This window comes from Pagrus pagrus (assembly GCF_965226575.1).
Source record: "Pagrus pagrus genome assembly, chromosome: 7".
NCBI classification, from domain to species: Eukaryota; Metazoa; Chordata; class Actinopteri; order Spariformes; family Sparidae; genus Pagrus; species Pagrus pagrus.
This window is the reverse complement of record NC_140191.1, coordinates 15,694,749-15,713,022: the sequence shown is the minus strand read 5'-3', so window position 1 is coordinate 15,713,022 and position 18,274 is coordinate 15,694,749. Positions and strand designations below refer to the sequence as shown.

Sequence of the window (18,274 nt, the reverse complement as noted above, 5' to 3'; positions counted from 1 at the left end):
TAATCTAGCATAGCTGATGTGTGTTTTAAGCATGTAAAAACAGAGCTCGCCTGTCTGATGTTGTCTGACAGCTTGCTCCAGAGTTGTGGGGTCCTGACTCCAAAGGCTTGGTCCCCCCTGGTTTTTAGCCTTGGCCTAGGAATTACGAACAGTCCTCGGTTGAAGGATCTCAGGCTGCATTCTGGTGGAAAGTGGATATGACTTTAGGTCCTACAAATAGACTCTTATGATAAACTTACCTCTCAAAAGCACCATAAGGCTGATTAAGTGCAGCTGAAGTGGATGAATAATGAGTTCATTACATCTTAAACAGATACAATTAGAAGTATAACAAGTTTGACAATAAAGATCTGAGCCTGACAAACAGTATGATGTCAAACAATGGCCACAGTAATATGTTATTCCCGTCTGCTTTACGAAACAATATGTCCTTTCTAACTTTACATGTTTTATTCCGCTAGCAGATCTAAGAAAAGCAAAGTTTCTGTTTTTCATCCACTGGTATTTCTGTGCTGTGTAATGAGCATCACAGCCTCACTGGTCTACCAGTGCAGCTAATAAAATGGACTGTTAGTCTTGTTAAAGATGCAGATCTCCTTTGACTGTATGGGTAAAGTACCCCAACAGTTCAATTTTAGGGATTATTAATTCGAGATAATGAATTGGGATTTCAACTATCTTCCCTGAGCCCGTGGCAAACGGGATCGTTGCATCGTTGTAAGTTACTCCTTGTGTGTAGCATCCAAAAGACTGTTTGAAAGATTTCATTTAATGAGAATGCCCTTTCTGTCTATTCTAGTTCTATGTGCTTATCAATACTGAGGTGCGAACTGATCAGTGGCATTGATCCAGCTTTATCAGTCCTTACTGTCTATACGGTTGTCTTTTAGAGTAATGAGCCTGTCTGCAGTTGTTGGGATAAGAGACCTTGGGGAGGGATCAATAGGAAACTTATCACTAATTGTTTTAACTCTTAAACTCCTTGCTGAACTACATTTCCTTATGTTTTCCCCAAACCATTAAAATACTGTATAATGAGCTCAATCTGAAGGCACCCTTTTGGTTGTCATCGTGCTTTTTTATCTTTTTTTGTCTGTGGTGACTTTAAAATGATTAAAAGCTGCTCTGCTGTTTGACTATAAGGGACAAAATCAGCACAGTTCCTCCAGATTTAAACTGTCAGCATTTGGCTGTGGTCTTTTCTAACAGCTTGTAATAATCTTCCTCAGTGAGGCTGAGCAGCATGATTCCACTGAAGCGACGTCTCAGCCACGGCGGTGCAACAATTTCCACAGCCTTTTCCTATCAGCCTGCTCCACAAACCAGTAGAGGGAGTCCAAGACTTGAATCCTGTTTATACCTTTTGGTGAGTCATGCCATTGTGTTGTGTTTTATTTGAGGGAAAAACATGGTGAACACGCTGTCTGTTTCATGCCATGGTAACAAGTCAAAACATTTATTCTTATTAGAAGTGCTTGCATAAATAAATGATAATATCACAACTCTCCATGTCCATGGTTCTGCTGGAGCGGCAAATTTATAAAGTTGGAAATATGAAACTAAGTTGAACTTGGGCCCACTGCCTTCTCTCTCCAATAGAAGAAGCCACTCTGTTGCGTGCCAGTCTGCTAATGCTCCACAGATCAAGTTATTTTTGATAACAGCTAGCCATTTAAAATTTAGAGAATAAGAGGTTTTACCCATGCATTATTCATGCTTTCTGTAGGGCCTCAAGAAATGAAGCTTTCTACGCACTCGCTGAGCTGAGAGAGGCAGGTAGGAACACGCCAAATTTCTCTTTCCATATGTTTGTCTTTCCTCCCGTCTCCTGCTATAGAAACACGACCTTTGAATTACCTGTTACCTCTTCAGTACCTTTTGTTTTCTACCTTGTTTGTCTTTCTGCTTCTGTACATAAATATGAGCCACCCGAACATTACACGTATGATATTTTGAACATCTTATTCTCAAAACACATGCATTAATGTGTGGCTTTAACAACCTCCACTCTTCTACGGTGCTGTGGCAGAGCTTTATTTTTACTTACTTTGTTTATATTTGGCGGACCCTGCCACCTTTCTAGCTACAAACAATGTTCTGTGGATATTATTTTACTCTGCAGACAACTTGTTTATTCAGTTATGGAAAAAATATTTTTTTCTGATTCCCCCTCTGTTTTAGCTCCTTTCTCTTTAAGGCCCCTGTCCGAATAGCCAGTCTCCTCTGATTGGACGACTCAAACACGGCTGAGCCAGCACCGCTCATTGTGTCTCAGGTCGGCTCTGACGTGTTTTCAGTTTCCAGTTAGCTTCACTTCTACTGTAAATTTAGACATACATCATGCAAATGTTTGACTTGGTGACGTAGTGTGATGTCAAGAAGTCACAAAGTTAAAGGCGAGATTACTGACGCAGCGTTTCAAGTGCTTAGCATAATAAGTCTCCTGTACAGGTACACTATTACTTTTTATGCCTAAACAAGGTAAACAAACAAACTCTCTTTATTGTCATGACTGAATTAACAAACGGCTCTTAAAGGACAACACAGTTTCATACTGTTTTAGTTCTGTTTATATTTGGCGGACCCTGCCACCATTTTTTTTTTTAGCCTCAAACAGTGTTCTGGACCTTATTTATTTTTTATTTTTTAGTTTATTTAGTTATGGAAAAAATAAATATTTCGGAGTTTGTGCCTCATTAATATTGTAAATATTAAAATTCTTACGTAGTAATAATGACTACGTAGTGCCCCTTTAAAATGTAATTGGAACTAACAGCAGAAACTAACAGGACTGGCTAGTCCGTGTACTTTTGGCCACATATGTCTGTGTGTCTCCCCTACTCTGTTGCATTCACGGTGTTGCATCTGCCAGTGGGTTCAAATGTTTAAATCAAGCTGCTTAACCATGCTGGCACTTGCTCAAGGCTAGGTGGGAGAGGAAGAGAGAAAGCCTGTGTGATTGAAAACATAGATGTAACGCAATAGATATAGAGACAGAAGATAAATATAGAGACGAGGGAACAAGAGAGAAAGAGCAAGATGGGGGGATACAAAGAGAAAGAGAGAGAGGGAGGGAGATCTCACTTTCTATCTACTGTATATCTCCATCTCTCCCTCCCTCCATCTGGAGAGGCAGTGGGAGCGAGAGATAGTGTTTGCCCTTGCAGGTTGTAATGAAGCCGTGGAAGGATAGATGACTCACTTTAACACAGGCAGCAGAGAAATACACACTCCAACATCACTCAGCTGACCTGAGTGTGTTTGTGTGTGTGTGGGTGCATCTGTGTGACAGCCTTGTGTGTGTTTGTGTGTGTGTGTTTTGGTAGGAGTGTGCTGTGACAATAGAGACTGATGCTGATTATATAGGAGACTGGATGGAGTGATAAAGGTGCCACTAGATAGAAAGACAGTGATTGAGGGGTGTGTGCGTTCTGCTGTTAACACAAGCAACCACATGTGTGTTTATGCACTTGCCTGCGTATATATTCAGCCTCACATTAGTAAGTGAGCATACATATTTTTTTTGCTATCTTTGCATGCACCTGTGCCTGTGTATATGGGTTTAAGAGAGAGAGAGTGCATCATGGAGAGACAGATAGAGGCGTCATTACGCCGTTAGAGGGCTTGGCGCCACGTCAGCACTTCTACAGTTCAGCCAAGGACTCCTGCACGCACTGTCCATCCATCTCCACGAGTGTGAGGTAGGGATAGAGGGAGAGGGAGAGAGGGTGAAAGAGATGGACTTCCTGCCAGATGACTGGAGTCAGGAGGAGAGTCGGAAAATGGTAGATGGAGGATTCAGTGATACAAGGGCTGGGTGATATGGACAAAATCAAATTTTACAATATTTTTGACCAAATACCTTGAAATAGAGAGATGAATATTGGTGCTTTTTTGACAAATTATCACCAGTAACATGGTAGAACAGTCTGGCAAATTCAGAGTATTATATCACTTTAGTGTAATGCATCCGTTAAAACAGGGAAGAGACTAATCATAATGTAAGGATACCCAAAGTCTAAGACAATATACAGTCTCATATCGTGATATAGATATAATATTGAAATATTGCACAGCTCTAAATGATACCAAATTTACTCATGTCCAGGACCCTGCAATAGATCTACTGCATGTGGCTGCTTGTATCATACTGAAAACTCAACCAAGCTGCTATCAGAGCTATACTCTCATACATCCAGATGCAGCGTGCCATATGACTGGACTCTAGCTCATCCTCCCCTGCGGCAAATTTAGCCCCGCTCATCCACAGGCCCTTTACTTCTTTTAGTTTTCTAATAGTGGAATAACCTTCCAAGGAAAGTCAGCACCACAGGCTAATGTCCTGTTTTCAGATATATCTGAAAGTTTATTCTTTAAAGAGCCCTGCAGGTTCCCCCTCCTTGCTGATTCACAGCACTTTGGAAATCCCTCTGTTGTGTCTTTTTCTCCTTTACTTGTGTTTCTGTGCTTATTTTTTTCGTTAGTCATGATTACTGTAGGAACATGAGAATCTACGAGGAGAGCGCTGTGGCTCTGACTCAGACTCGGGGGACTTTTAGTTAGAGGATTAGTAATTGGGTGGATTTTACTCTTGCTTAATAGTGTCTGCATAAAGTGTTTGTAGTTTTAGGGAGGAAATCTTAATCAGAGGACAAAGATCTTCATTGACTGATTTTTTTAATGCCTAAACAATCTACATAAACCCTCTTTGTTTTCATGACTGAATAACTGAATAAACTAACTGACCTTAAAGGACGACACAATTTCATACTGTTTTATTTTGTTTATATTTGGCGGACCCTGCCACCTTCTAGCTTCAAACAGTGTTCTGGTGACCTTATCTTCCTCTGAGAACAGCTTTATTAATCAGTTATGGGAAAAGTAAATATTTCTGAGTTTGTATTATTACCTCATTAATATTTCTGAGTTCTGAATCTCTCCTTTAAGGGTAATTGCTATTTCTCTGGGACATCATATGAGATTTTTACTTGCCATTGAAAATATATGGATATAAATACATTTTTTAAGGTCTTCTGTCAAAAGAAGAGTTTTTAACCAGTTTATAAATTGTTGAAAGCATTTTGAGAAGTATGATGTTTCACAGCTGAGGACAGCATTTGTGTTTTATCTATTCAGATTATTCAGGACAACTCCCTAATTTGCATCAGACCCTCGCAGCCAGTCAATAGACGCTCTGCTTTCTATTTAGCTTCAGCAGTTTGGGTGTTTATTGAATCTGGACACGCTTACTGCAAAAATAGACTTAAAAAAACAAGGTCTTAGATACATTATTTGCCGCATTGTGCGATTTTAGAAAAAGTTCAACCTGACCTCTGAAAACGCATCCCGTCATGGAGTTCTCACTGTCATTCTTATTGCCCTGTGGTGTTAAATACATGTCTCATTTGCTGTAAACACATGCTTCATATTGACAAAGTTGTCAGTTTGAGTGTGGATCACAGCCTGTCAGATGTCAAACCCCTCACTGTCCTCTGTCATTCAGTGTATTATATGAAAAAAAAAGATAAATATTGAACTCGAGCTCAAAGAGCATTATGTCATGTAGAAGGTTACATTCAGGGCAGTTTACCACTGTTGTGATATGCAGCGGACACACGCGAGCAGCAGGCAGAGTTTAATGCCACCTAAAATAGTTTGACTTGCTTCAGAATATTAAAGGGCACAAGTGGGAGTTAGACGGAGAGAAAAGAGCTGAGAGGGACCAGACAGTTGCATGCATTGTATCCGTGCATGTGTGTGCGCATGTGAAGCAGACCATGTTTAACAGCTGGCCCGGGGAAATGTCATTCACCACTCGCTATATGAGCGTGATGTAAAATGGAAATGATTTTGTATGGGACGGAATCGAGAAGCATTTTATCTGTTTCATTTGGAGCCTCAGTGTTTCCCCTACCGTGAAATCGGTGAGTTCGGACTCCGCGGCTAAAAGAATTTCATTAGATCGGGTTTCAGTGAAAGAGACCTTCAAACCTGCTTGCAGAAAAAAATGAAGGTTGGGTCAGGATGTGTTTTTCTTTTTGTGTGCTGGGAGCTAATGAGGGTAGATTCATGGCTGCTTTGTGTGCTTGCTTTTAGCCATGTTGTAGCAAAGTGACTGTGACTGATTCAGATCAGCCCTCACAAATACATGGGCAGCTTCATATTAGGCAACGTGAACACTGAATCTTCACTGATTTTTTTGGACGCTTAGCGGCAGCAGAAACAAGCTGTTAATGCAACTCTGACATATTATCACTCACATAAAGATGTTATGAAAAACCTTTTAGCAAGCAGCTTCCTATTTACACGTCCAGCTGACGTGGAGCAACATTAGCTTTCATTTGGACGAGCGTTTGTGTCAACCCAATGAATGAATTATAATACTCTCTCCTTTCAGCACCATTTTTAGTCTCCACCCGCTCTCTTTAGCTGCTCAATGCTCCATTATGCCAAATAGCTCATTGTTACCTTTGGCTGTCTGTTCTGTTTGGTGCTGAGTAGGACATTTTCTGGGGTTCATCACTGCAAGCAACCACTTTTACAGTACATATAAGTCTTCGTGTTATATAAAATAGTTAGTATAAAAATAGTGATTATATCAATTTTAACGCTGAAATCAATATATTTTAAAGGGGAAAAAATGCAGCCCAAATCATAAAATGATAAAAAAAAATGGAAACATATTAGTATCTTACACACTTAACACCTTGAGCATTATCAATCCATCTTATTTTTAAGAGCGTTTCCACCTGAGCAGCAGGGGTGGGGGGTTGTGAGCTGGTTCATCTTAAAGGTCAAGCCACCTTAAACTCAAAATAGACAACTTTCTTTTGCCTTAGCTTACCATTCTGAAGTAAATACTGATTGCACCCTGTAATGGCTGTCAGAAAATAACACCACCCACGCTTAGATTGGTTCCCTATAAGCCTCGCTTTCACTACGCTTCCCAGTCTGCCACCGGGCTGGATTTTGCCTGGAAAAATGTCGAAATCACAGCACAAAGGACGTGCGTCTGCCATTGCACAACCAAAACAGGAAGAGGCATTGTTTTCCCCCAGTAGCTATCCCCAGGTAACGCTGGAATAACTGTGGAAACTCCACACTGCATCTGAAAGATAACCACACTGACAGAGGAGGCAATGAAGCAGCGAAGAGGGAGAGCGATAGAAGTGGAGGTAAAACAAGAGTGAGCAGGCGGTCATTCACTCAGTGGATAGCGCGCCTGAGTTATGTCAAAGTCTGTTCCTCTGTTGAAATGTGTTTCCTCTTACCACCGGGACTTGAGACAGTTCAAAACCGGCATTCTTTCTGCTCGATCAGTCACAAAACTTCCCTTACTCTGCTTCTCTCTGCTTATCTACTGAATCAGACATTTTAGTTTAAAAAACATCTTAAAGATACATTTCAAAAGAAATCCACGATGCTTTGTTCCAGCAGGGAGTCAACTTAGGCCCGGCAGGCCGCCGGTCTTGCAATACAGTGGCGGAAATCAAATATACATTTACTGCTGTGTACCAACTAGTACTTTATAATTAACTGTTTTTGATGTGAGCATTGATGTTATTTGAATTTTATAGATCCAATATACAGCACAGCTTGGTGCTGTGCCGCAGCATTAATCATTCTACTACTGTGAGTGAGTGAGTAATATTCCTCACACACACACACACACACACACACACACACACACACACACATGCACACACACACACAACCCAGATATATGGCAGTATGCTGATCTGTTGGAGTTGACACTTCTTGCACTCGTTAATTCACACTCATGAATTTTCAATGGGGTGTCACATTATGATGTCATAACGTCTTCCAGAGCAGACACGAAACTCCAAATACAAAGCAACAGTTTTAATTATGTTAATTGTGTCACATGTGTGCGTCAGAAAATGATTTTTTTTCTTCATGTGTTTGCCCACAGCTGTGATTCACTCCCATTCACGCTCATATTATCAGTGTCTCTGAAGAACTAGACAATAAGTATGTACATAAATATACAGTAAGTGAATTGATGAATTCATTTTTTATCTATTATTGGCTAATTCTGATTTGGCTATCTGTAAAGAGCTTGTTTGGGATCTTTATGAATAGCAGTAAATAAGGCTGCAGGGTAGCTGCAGGTAAATGAACCTCTTCTCCTGCAGTCAGACAGCTGTGACAAGCGTACGGTGATGAAAAACAGACTCACACTCAAAATGTTAATATATCTGTTTGAGGTCGTGTCTCAGAGCGCTTGGGGAGAAATCCAACTCCAAGTTCACGTGCATGTATTTTAGCTCACATCCGATATTCAGCTCGTCATTTGAACTTCAGCATGATTAAAGTAAACTTATTTCAAGAAAACACGTGAAAATAAACAGTGACAATTAAAAATATAGGGTTAATATAACTTTACGGACCCTTTTAGATTTAGTTTAAGTCTTTGATGGAGTTGATATGTGGCTCTGGGGCAAATGTTTCAAAACTACATGAGTGAACAAACAACACTCCAATCAACTTGTCAACCTCATATAATTGTCGCTGAAAAATCAGCACCCATTAACACTGCAAAGCTCTCACAAGAGGCTCATTTGTTAATTTGTGACAGCAGTATTGAAACTTATCTGAAGCCTCTAGTTTCCTGAATTCTTGCAGTTTCATCCTCCCTTTAAAACTGATAACCCAAAATTTGAGGCTACATTGCGCTCACTTCAACCTTTGTACAAGCCCAGATAATGTCTCCCCCTTTATCTCCAGCACACCCTGGTCCAGTCTTCTGTGACTTCAAAATATGAGACGATACCAACTGTTTTCTTACCTTAAAGGGTGCTCAAGGGTAAACTCTTGGAAATGGGAAAGGTGGGGAGAGATGGAGATTTGAAGGGTTACGAGAAGAGAGGCGAGGTGTCCTTTAGTCACGGGGTTATGAAGCATTTTATCACAGCTTTTCTCTGACTCTGCAGCTCCTCTGACATTATCAACCTCACACTTTGTGAAAGCAAAACTCTGTGAAGAAACTGCAACACTGCAGACTTCAAACAAACGCCTCAAACATTTGCACATCCCGAACATTTTGTAGCCCAAATGTCTTTGTATGCAAATCTGGGATCAATTCCGGTTTTGATGAAAAAGAACGCACAAGTTCAGTCTGGCGGTCTGCTGTTGTTTACATTGTGTTCTAGTTTTTAACAGCTTCATAATCAAAGGCTTTTCTCTCGCTGCACCGTGTTGAACTCTGAGCTGTAATGGAGGAATAAATTGAAGTACTGAGGTTTCAGCATACAATTATGTTTTATCTCCAGCTCATTATTTCACACACATACAAACACACACACGCACACACTGCTGTGCAGACAGCGTATGAATGCAGAAGGGCATGTACAGTGTATACACGCACTGATAAATGTATGTATCCAGGCACACGGCTTTGAAAGCTCATCTTGTCCTTAAAGGACCTCGAGACATTTTGCTCCAACAATTCTTATGTAATTCAGCTCAATTCAATGATTTCTCCACTGTCAGCTCTTTCGTAATTACACACTTTTCACTGCCGACTCAAATTAATTAAACTAGCTCTTCAGTTGTTGTCTGCCGTCTTGCCGGCTGCTGATAAATCACATCAGCATCAAGTCTTCTCCACTGATGCATTCGAGGAGGTGGATATATTGTGACTCTCCCATTATCCATACAGTGAGTTAGTGGACATGAAGGTAATAAATGTGTATAGGACAGCTTTATCTTCCAACATGAGTCAGTAATGCTGGCACAGTTTAAGTACTTGCGCTGTAAGTGCTTGTACTGTACAACTGTGGACATGTGGCGGGTTGAGAGTGTTACTACTGATCTGTCTCCATTTGTTCATTCATTTATTCATTGTAGAAACATACCTTTTAAAAGATTTTTAAAAAAAATGTTAGGGCTGCAACTAACTACAGTATTATTTGAATAATTTTCCAATTTGTAACAATTTGTCAGATGTAATGTAGGTGCTAACTACAAACAAAACTCATTACGTCATAACAGTGTTGAAAACTTGTATCTTGAAGTGAACATGTGTGTAACGTGTAACTGAAGTTGCAGAGTGCAGAAACAAGCGATGGGGGGAGGAGTGGCTGAGACAGAGACACCATTCACCCTATTACAAGACACTGTGCCATCAAAATGAGTTTGAAGCTGATATTGCAGGGTAGGAAAGTTACATAATGTTGCTTTAAGAATAGTACAGAAAAAAATTGCATATTTCTAATCAACAAATGAAAGTCTTTCATCTTTATTAGCCTATGGCCACAGATTACCAGGAGGTAAGACAATGTGAGAATGTGGTGGTAAACATAAACAGTTGGGAATATAAACCCCCAGAGGAAAAGTAAATACGTCAGATTATATAGTGTTAATTTTCTACACTAACAGTGCATAACGTATTTCCATACTTATCCATGTCGGCATCAACAAATACATCCAGTTTAAACATGTGTTGATGCTGCTGTGTTTGTGTTAATGAAGGCAGAAGATGGTGTTTATTTGGAGCTGCTTAATTAGCAGCAACAGTAATGAAGCCACATGGGACACAGTGTTGGTATCTGGACGGCCAGGGTAGGATGATTATTTGGACTGGATTTGTCCAAGAAGCTGTTTCTTTTTACTGAGAACACGAGCACAGACGCAATGCATGCACACACACACACACACACACACACGCTTTCTTCTCTTGATCTGCTGTCAGAAGAAGTGTGTGCATGACATCTTTCATGTATGTGCTTTAGGTGCGTTTATCCTTTTGTATTCGAATGTGCATCTGTGATTGCATGTGTATGTATTTGTGATTGTGTGTGTGTGTGTGTGTGTGTGTGTGTGTGTGTGTGTGTGTGTGTGTGTGTGTGTGTGTGTGTGTGTGTGTGCTGGCTATTTGAAGTCGAGCTACCAGGGACATCGCAGCGAGTATTTGTAGTCTCTTTATGAGGCATTAGTTGATTGTCGACATTGTTATTGCTATTTGCTTCAAATAATTTGTTGCTAACTTTCATTCACTTAAGTGTGCCATTAAATATGAACCGGCTGGGATTTACATCACGAGTATTACAGTTAGATATAAACTGAGCAAAGATAAATCATTGAAATTTGCTGCAAAACGATGAAAAACTTTGCTCCAGCATTAAACACAGTCTAATACCTCAATCATTTAAAATTGATCCTGGGAGATGCAGGAAGTTATTCCGGAAACTTCCGAATCTAACTCCGTAACTATGTGGCTGTTGAGGATAATGGGGGTTGTTAAATTCAAACGGGAAAGTTTTCTTATTGTATAGTAAAATGTAAAGTAGTGAAACCTCCATCTGCTGCATGTTCATTAAAATACTTACCATTTAAATTGAAGGGTTGGTTTTTCGTTGTTGTAAAATGGCAATAATTAGCTGACTGTAAAACTTCTGCCCTCCACCGCTTATTTTTTATCTTTTGGTTGACTCTCTGAATAACTATGGCTATTACCACCTCTTCAGAGCTGCTAAAACCTACCAGGGCAGAATCAACTGTCCTTGAATGACTTTTGGAGTTGAGCTCCTCATTCTGCAGCATTTTCAAGGTTTGCAAATGTGTTTTGGGAGTCTGTTTTGTTCCGGCACCTACAGAGAGAAACATGCAGGCAGCTGTCGTCAGTGCGTGCGACTTTTTGTACGTTTGCAACTACCTGCTTGTGTGTTTGACTGTACATGTGTGCGTTGTTCCAGGGTGGAAAAAAATGCCAATTTTGGCGTTCTGACTTACACAAGCTGACAGTGAAGGAGCAGAAACTGCAATGAGACTGACAACACACACTTTCTCACTCTCTCTAACACACACCTACACACGCACACACCTCAGTTACCATGCGCTGTCATCCTCTCACTCCTCACAGTCTCACCAAGCCCCTTTCTCTTTCTAATTCTCCCTTCTTATCCTCTCTCCTCCCTACATGTCTCTCCTCTTCTGCTCCATTTTCCTCCTGTCGCCTCTTCCTCCTCCTCCTGTCCCTCCTGATTATTGCCTTCCGTTCTCTTTCTAACCCCTCCCATCTTTGCCTCTCGCCGATCCTTTTTTTCCCTCCTCCTCCTACTTGTCATCGTGTCTTTATTGCTGTATCTCTTTCTCTGCTATAATATTGATGGAAGCAATAAACAAGCCAGTGTTAACGCCTGCTCAGTGAAGCTAAAGACCCGGGAGTTCTCGGTCTACTTGACGTCAGCTTTCTCCGTGTGCTCTAATGCAAATGATCCATTCTTCCCTTTTTTCACCTTCTTGTCTACAGCACCCAGGCCTTCAGTTTCATTCATTTCTGTAAGAAAACCTTTTGCAAGATGCATGTGTCTGTGTTGTTCAGTTCCTCAATACAAAACTCTAATCTAAAAGTCATTCAAGTTGTGATGAATCAAGCTACTGGGTCTGTTTTTCTTGATTGAAATAGGCAGTGCGCCAACCTGTCTGGCCATTTAGTAGGTGATATAAAAAGAAAAAAAAACAGGGTATTTAAAATTATATCACGGATTTCTGAAACTTTTTCCCACTTACACTGAAAGTGACCCTGGTTATGAATACTGTTTGAGATTAGCAAGCCTCATGGCTTGTATTAGACCACAGAGAGCTGAGCGCTGTAGCTAAGGGAGTTGGTCTGCACAGCCCAGTCGCTAGCATATAATGCTAGCAGCTAACTTTTCTGCAAACTACAGATACATCCAAGGTTGACATTTGCACCAAACGTGGCATATCACGTTCACATTATATGCTTATTAGCCACCGTTCACATCATGAATCACACCATTGGATATTATTAAGGACACCTAGGGGCCATTTTCACAGGCGGTCGGACCATCTCCATACAGGATCCTGGTGACCAGAACAGGTATTTTTAACCAAGCCATGACTTTTTCCCAACCTTAACCAAGTGGCTCTTGTGCGTAAACCTAACCACAGCATAAGCACAGTGTTGTGACAAGAGAGAAATAGAAAATTCAACCAAAATAAACCTAAAGTGCAAGAATGAAAAAATATTCCCTTTTAACTTATCTATCTATCTATCTATCTATCTATCTATCTATCTATTTATCTGTCTATCTATCGCCTTTCTAGAAGCATTAAAAAAAACTACTTGTCCTACTTGGCATTTTAAATCTCAGCAGCAGAAAGATTAAAGCACTGTATTTCAACTGTGTACTGAAAATAATACCTTGAATAAAAAGGTTTTTAAGTTCCCTTCAAAGTCTCCGGGTGGACAAAAGAGAGTCATGAAAGCAGCATCGCGATGCTATACGTCTCTGTCTGCATAGGAACGATGATTCTGTGCCAAGGTTTATGAGGACGATATCTTCAAATGATTTACAGCCCTCTACAGCACTGCTGTAAAAATCCATGAATCATCAAGGTTTGATTTTATTAGTTAAGCTGTGAGGGAAGAGTTCCTCTCATCACCTGAGGGTGGAGGTATTGAGCTCTGCATCGTTTCCCCTCTCCCCGCGTGTCTCTCTCCAACCTGAGGAAACTGCGCTACAAGGTTAACATCTGTAGGAGTCAGGAAGAGAGGGATGAGAGGGGAGGAAAAACAGCACGGGGAGAGAAGAGGAGGGGAGGGGAGGGAAGGGGAGAGGAGAGGAGGGGAGGGAGAGGATTGAATGGGGGAGAATTTGAGAAACTAAGTGAGATGGAGGAAGAGGAGAGAAAGAAAGGCGAGTAAAATCACATTAGATTGGGTTCCATCAGGGGTTAGGGAAGATATTAAATATGTAGAAATAGAAAATGGCAAAATAGAATTTAATTAAACACTGTGGCGATTAAATGATGAAGGAGAAAGTGAAGAGAGGGATGAAAGACGGGAAGAGAAAGAGTGATGAGAGAGAGGTGGTAAAAGAGAGAGCCGCTGAAACAAGAGATCAATACTTTACTGCTGGGTGCTGAAATGGTGGTGGCAACTGTCTCCCCGAGTTTCCTCCTTAGCTAGACACACGCACACACACACACACACACACACACACACACACACACACACTTGAACACAACCCTTCCCCCAGCAGACACATGCTGGGGCGATGTACACAATGACACACACACACACACACACACACACACACGCTTAAAGCCTGAGCAGCAGAGTGTCTATAGCTGTTAAAGTGACAGAATTAAAGGACGCCTGCTGAATCGTAAAGAATAAATGTAACAGGTCCGTCCTGTTTCACCAGTCAATCTGAATTTAACATCACTTGTCTCACACATTTATAGGCAAGAAAGCCTTAAAGCAAACGTAATATACCACTTGGTACAAGTCATATGATAACAAATGCACCAGCTTCATGACAGCGGAGTAAACTCCATCTGCTATTAGACATGGCTGACAGCTCCAGAGAAATTCCAGCAAGTGGAGCTTGTGCTAAGAACTGCTATTTACAAGATCAATATTAAATTATATAGTTCAACAGTATGAAAGCAGAACAGACATACAGCCTTAAAAAATACACCATAGAGTATAGAAAAATGAACATAATGGTTTATATCATTGTGGATATAAATGTCCATATGTGGGGACTCATACATTTCTATGCATTCCTTTGCTTTGTTCACACCCCTCTGCCTTACTTCTTTACCTCTATTCTCACCTTTATAAAAAAATAAACCATAAAACACTGACTTTATGTATTTCCATCACACAATCCGTTTCCGTCTAATTCTATTACACAAGTTCACAAAGTTTATCATTTAATGCAAAGCATTTCTATCAGGTTGAGTCGATGTGAATAAATTAAACAAGTTGGTCTGCTTTAATTAATTTTTCAAGCATTGTACATAAAAGTGATGCATATGGATTTCTTTATGTGTGATTAAAAAACACAAAGTGAGTTTTCTAGGGAATAATTTTTGAGAGTATGTTTCCTTTGAATGTTCTCTGATAGGAAATGACTTCCTCATCATCATCACCTCGCCCTTTCTTTCACTTCCTACATCATGAGGTGTGACTGTGTCGATGCCCTGGGCAGAAATATGTTTGTGCAATCCTTCTAAATGCACCTTTTCTCTACATGTTATCTTTTTTTTTGCAATGTGTAGAAAGAGCTATTTTGCAGTTTGTCAGCTGGTTATGAAGAGTCTTTTGAAAAATACTTTATGTCAATAACTGACATTAACGGAAATTGCATTTTCTAAACACCAAGGCCTCTTAAAAACCTTAATAAGTGCCATTTTGGCCCTGCAGTCTTTGTTAGTGTTGATCAATATTAATAAAGATTAAATAATTGCATTGTTGCGTCTAAAATCTGCATGAAAAGTAATTTCCTGAAGAGAACAGAGAAGAACATGCTGCTGAGAGCAGACCCACAGAGCAGATCACCTCACCCACATTTTCTGTCAGTGTGAAGACAGTCTCACCCCATTAGTCAGTCCGTCCTGTCAGTCCATTGCATCACTATACTGTAGCTATAGCTGCATTATTGATCTTAAGCCTGTTTAGAGTTATCAAAACACCACAACCTTGAGTCCACATTGTGCATCTGAGTTTACACTATTTCTTTCTCGTTTGTGCTTCCAAGAGGACTTGAAAGAGAAACACCAACCCATCCTGTCAGAGTTCATGAGCCGGAAAGATGAAGGTCAAAAGCACGCACCACCCTCACTGAGCTGGTGTGTGGAAAAAATGCCCACCTGTGGAGAGAGCACTTTGGCATGAGTGTCACAGACAATTTATTTCATAACGGTGTGGTCTGACACAACGTCTACAGTATTTCCTCTAAGTCAGGGGTGTACAAGGTCTTTGTGTCTCATCCTTTGCAGGGAAATGTTCTGAAGTCAGGTGTTGCCAGGAGCAAAAGCACAAAATCCAACAAATATCCAAGAATTGTACTATGTCAGGCCAAAAAAATCATAATTTCAAATCCAGAATACAATACAGCCAAAATTGAGTGTGCAAATTATAAGAGGTATATGTGGTATACAATACTATACATTTATTAGTTTACCAATTTGACTGCAGCAGCCTCTGACTACATGCTGGTGTTTTTATTATGCAGGCTTCTACAAGACACACTGTGCATTTTTGCATGTAAAAAGTTAGTTATAGGCACATTTTGCAACATAAACCAAACCAAACTTGATGATTAATGAAAACAATGAAATGGTTTGATACTTAAACCAAATTAAATCTGTGAAAAACAGTCTTTTCCATACAAGTGTTGACTTGGTTTGACTCTACGCAGTTGCCCAGCACGGCAGGATTTGCATCTCCATTACATTACAGCTACCTGCTCGAGGATGTGTCTTTGGCCCAATCCCATTTCCAAGTTTTACCCCTACACCTCGTTCTCGAGTGAACCCCCTATGGAATGGGACAACCCTTCAAGACCCTCATACGTCAACAGTGACGTTACGACAGGACATTTCCAACATGGCGTCTTTGGCTGCGGCAATTTCTCTTGTGTTACTGTGTCAATCCTGACTTTAACATAATGCCATTTGCCATTTTTCTGATGGAGATCGAAAAGCATTCAATTCACTCACAACTTCATGCTACAATCAAGCCATCCAAAAAAAAAAAAGAACACTGTTTTGCTACCAACCGTTAACTTTAGCGGTAATCCTTAACCCTTGCCCCTACAGAGCAGTACCAACAGTTACATTTCGGGCATCATCTGTAATACTACGCAGCCAACTTGCCGCGTTTAAACTGGTAATGGAAACGCAAATAAACGCATCATGGTTCGACTTGGTGCAGTTAAAAGTGCCAAAGGAAAAGCTCTGAAATATTGTATAGGAGGTTGGAGAGATCTCAGCAGAGATGTGATTGGATAATTTATGGCTGATCCAAGTTCAGTATGTTGTAACACTGTACATAACTGACGTAATTACCATACAATGAATGATCAAACTAGTTCCACCTCATTGTTCTATACAGTACATCAAACCTCTCAGACACAGCAGAAAATAATAAAACAGGTATCGGTGCATTATTGAGGATTCCACTGCAGATACAGTCCGATGCTCACCTGACATAAACCAAACCAAATCCATACATAAACCTAACCATTTTTAATCGTTTTATACAGCAATTTCTACATAATCCTAACCTAGTGCTTTGACAGGCCAATGACAGCAGCCCTGTGGGATCCAAAATTGTGCGACAGTGGGATGCAGTCACTGAAAAGAGAGGCTGCTCCTCCTCTAAGTGCAGTGATAATTGCATTTGATAAAGTCATATAAAGGAACACCAGATTGCAAGAAGGCGTTAACGATTGCCAGTACTTAATTAAAGGCAATTAAAAGCTGTACTGTATATAGAACAGTTGTGGGGGAATGATCCAAAGGGACAAATGGAAGGTTTGATCTGCAACATCACTGGACCTTTTGGATTTGATCATTTTTGTATCACCAACACCCACATCACTACTTCAAGTGCAGCTGCAATAGATGAAGGGAAGGTTAAGCTCTCTGTCACGCTGAGTATTGTCATCCTCTGTAATTTGAACAAAAAACAACTCATCATTGAGATTTAAATCTTCCGTTGCACATTGACATTGATTGTGTGAGGTTGTGTTCACCTTCACACCTGCTGTGAACCTGTTGCTGTGAATCAATGAGTGTAGCTTGCTGATCGCACGCAGGTCTACTCGGTGTTGCCTCCATGCTGTGCTCTGTACCTCTTTCAAACAATGGATGCTGCGACATGTTGAACACAGGTGTCTTATAGAGACACTGATGAACGGATGCATCATTCATGTTAATGGTCACACCTGTTTCCTGTGACGACATGTCAAGTGTGAGTCTCTCTTTGGTGGCTAAGCTACCATAAAAGGTAACACCACAAGTAAACAGCACAGGTTTTTTACTAATGACGTTCAAGTGTCCCAATAAGGTGTGAGAGTGAGCCAGCATGCACAATAGAGCCTTTTCACGGCAGAAAAAGCGGGCGGAAAAGCACAGGTGTGACCAATAATGTTAACAATGGCTGTATTATATTAAGTGTTCCAGTAAGCCATGTGAGTGAGCGAGCACGCACAAATGTCCAAACGATGCTGTTTTTAGCGGTGCGCAAATGCTTGAACCGAAAATATTCGTCCACATACCCATCAGCGCCATCTTGTACATGGATCCTTTACCAGAGCCTTGAAACCTGACTTAAATGAAATGCAGCCATCATAATGTTATAAATTAAACCTGTGCTCTTCCTGCTTTGACAAGATGTCTTCTTCTTCTTCTTCTTCTTCTTCTGCTGTCTTATGATTTGAGTTCTTGAAGTTACAATAGAACATTACAGCGTTGCACTGGCTGATGCAGG

General features: G+C 40.5%; 1 long non-coding RNA gene across 1 annotated transcript in view; it reads left to right on the top strand.

The window, feature by feature from the left end:
• Nucleotides 1–18,274, top strand: part of LOC311260633 — a 42,275-nt gene that overhangs the window by 968 nt on the left and 23,033 nt on the right. The window contains exons 2-3 of the long non-coding RNA XR_014623043.1: nucleotides 1,230–1,366; nucleotides 1,727–1,776. This is a non-coding gene — a long non-coding RNA (uncharacterized lncRNA). The remainder of the gene's footprint in view (nucleotides 1–1,229; nucleotides 1,367–1,726; nucleotides 1,777–18,274) is intronic.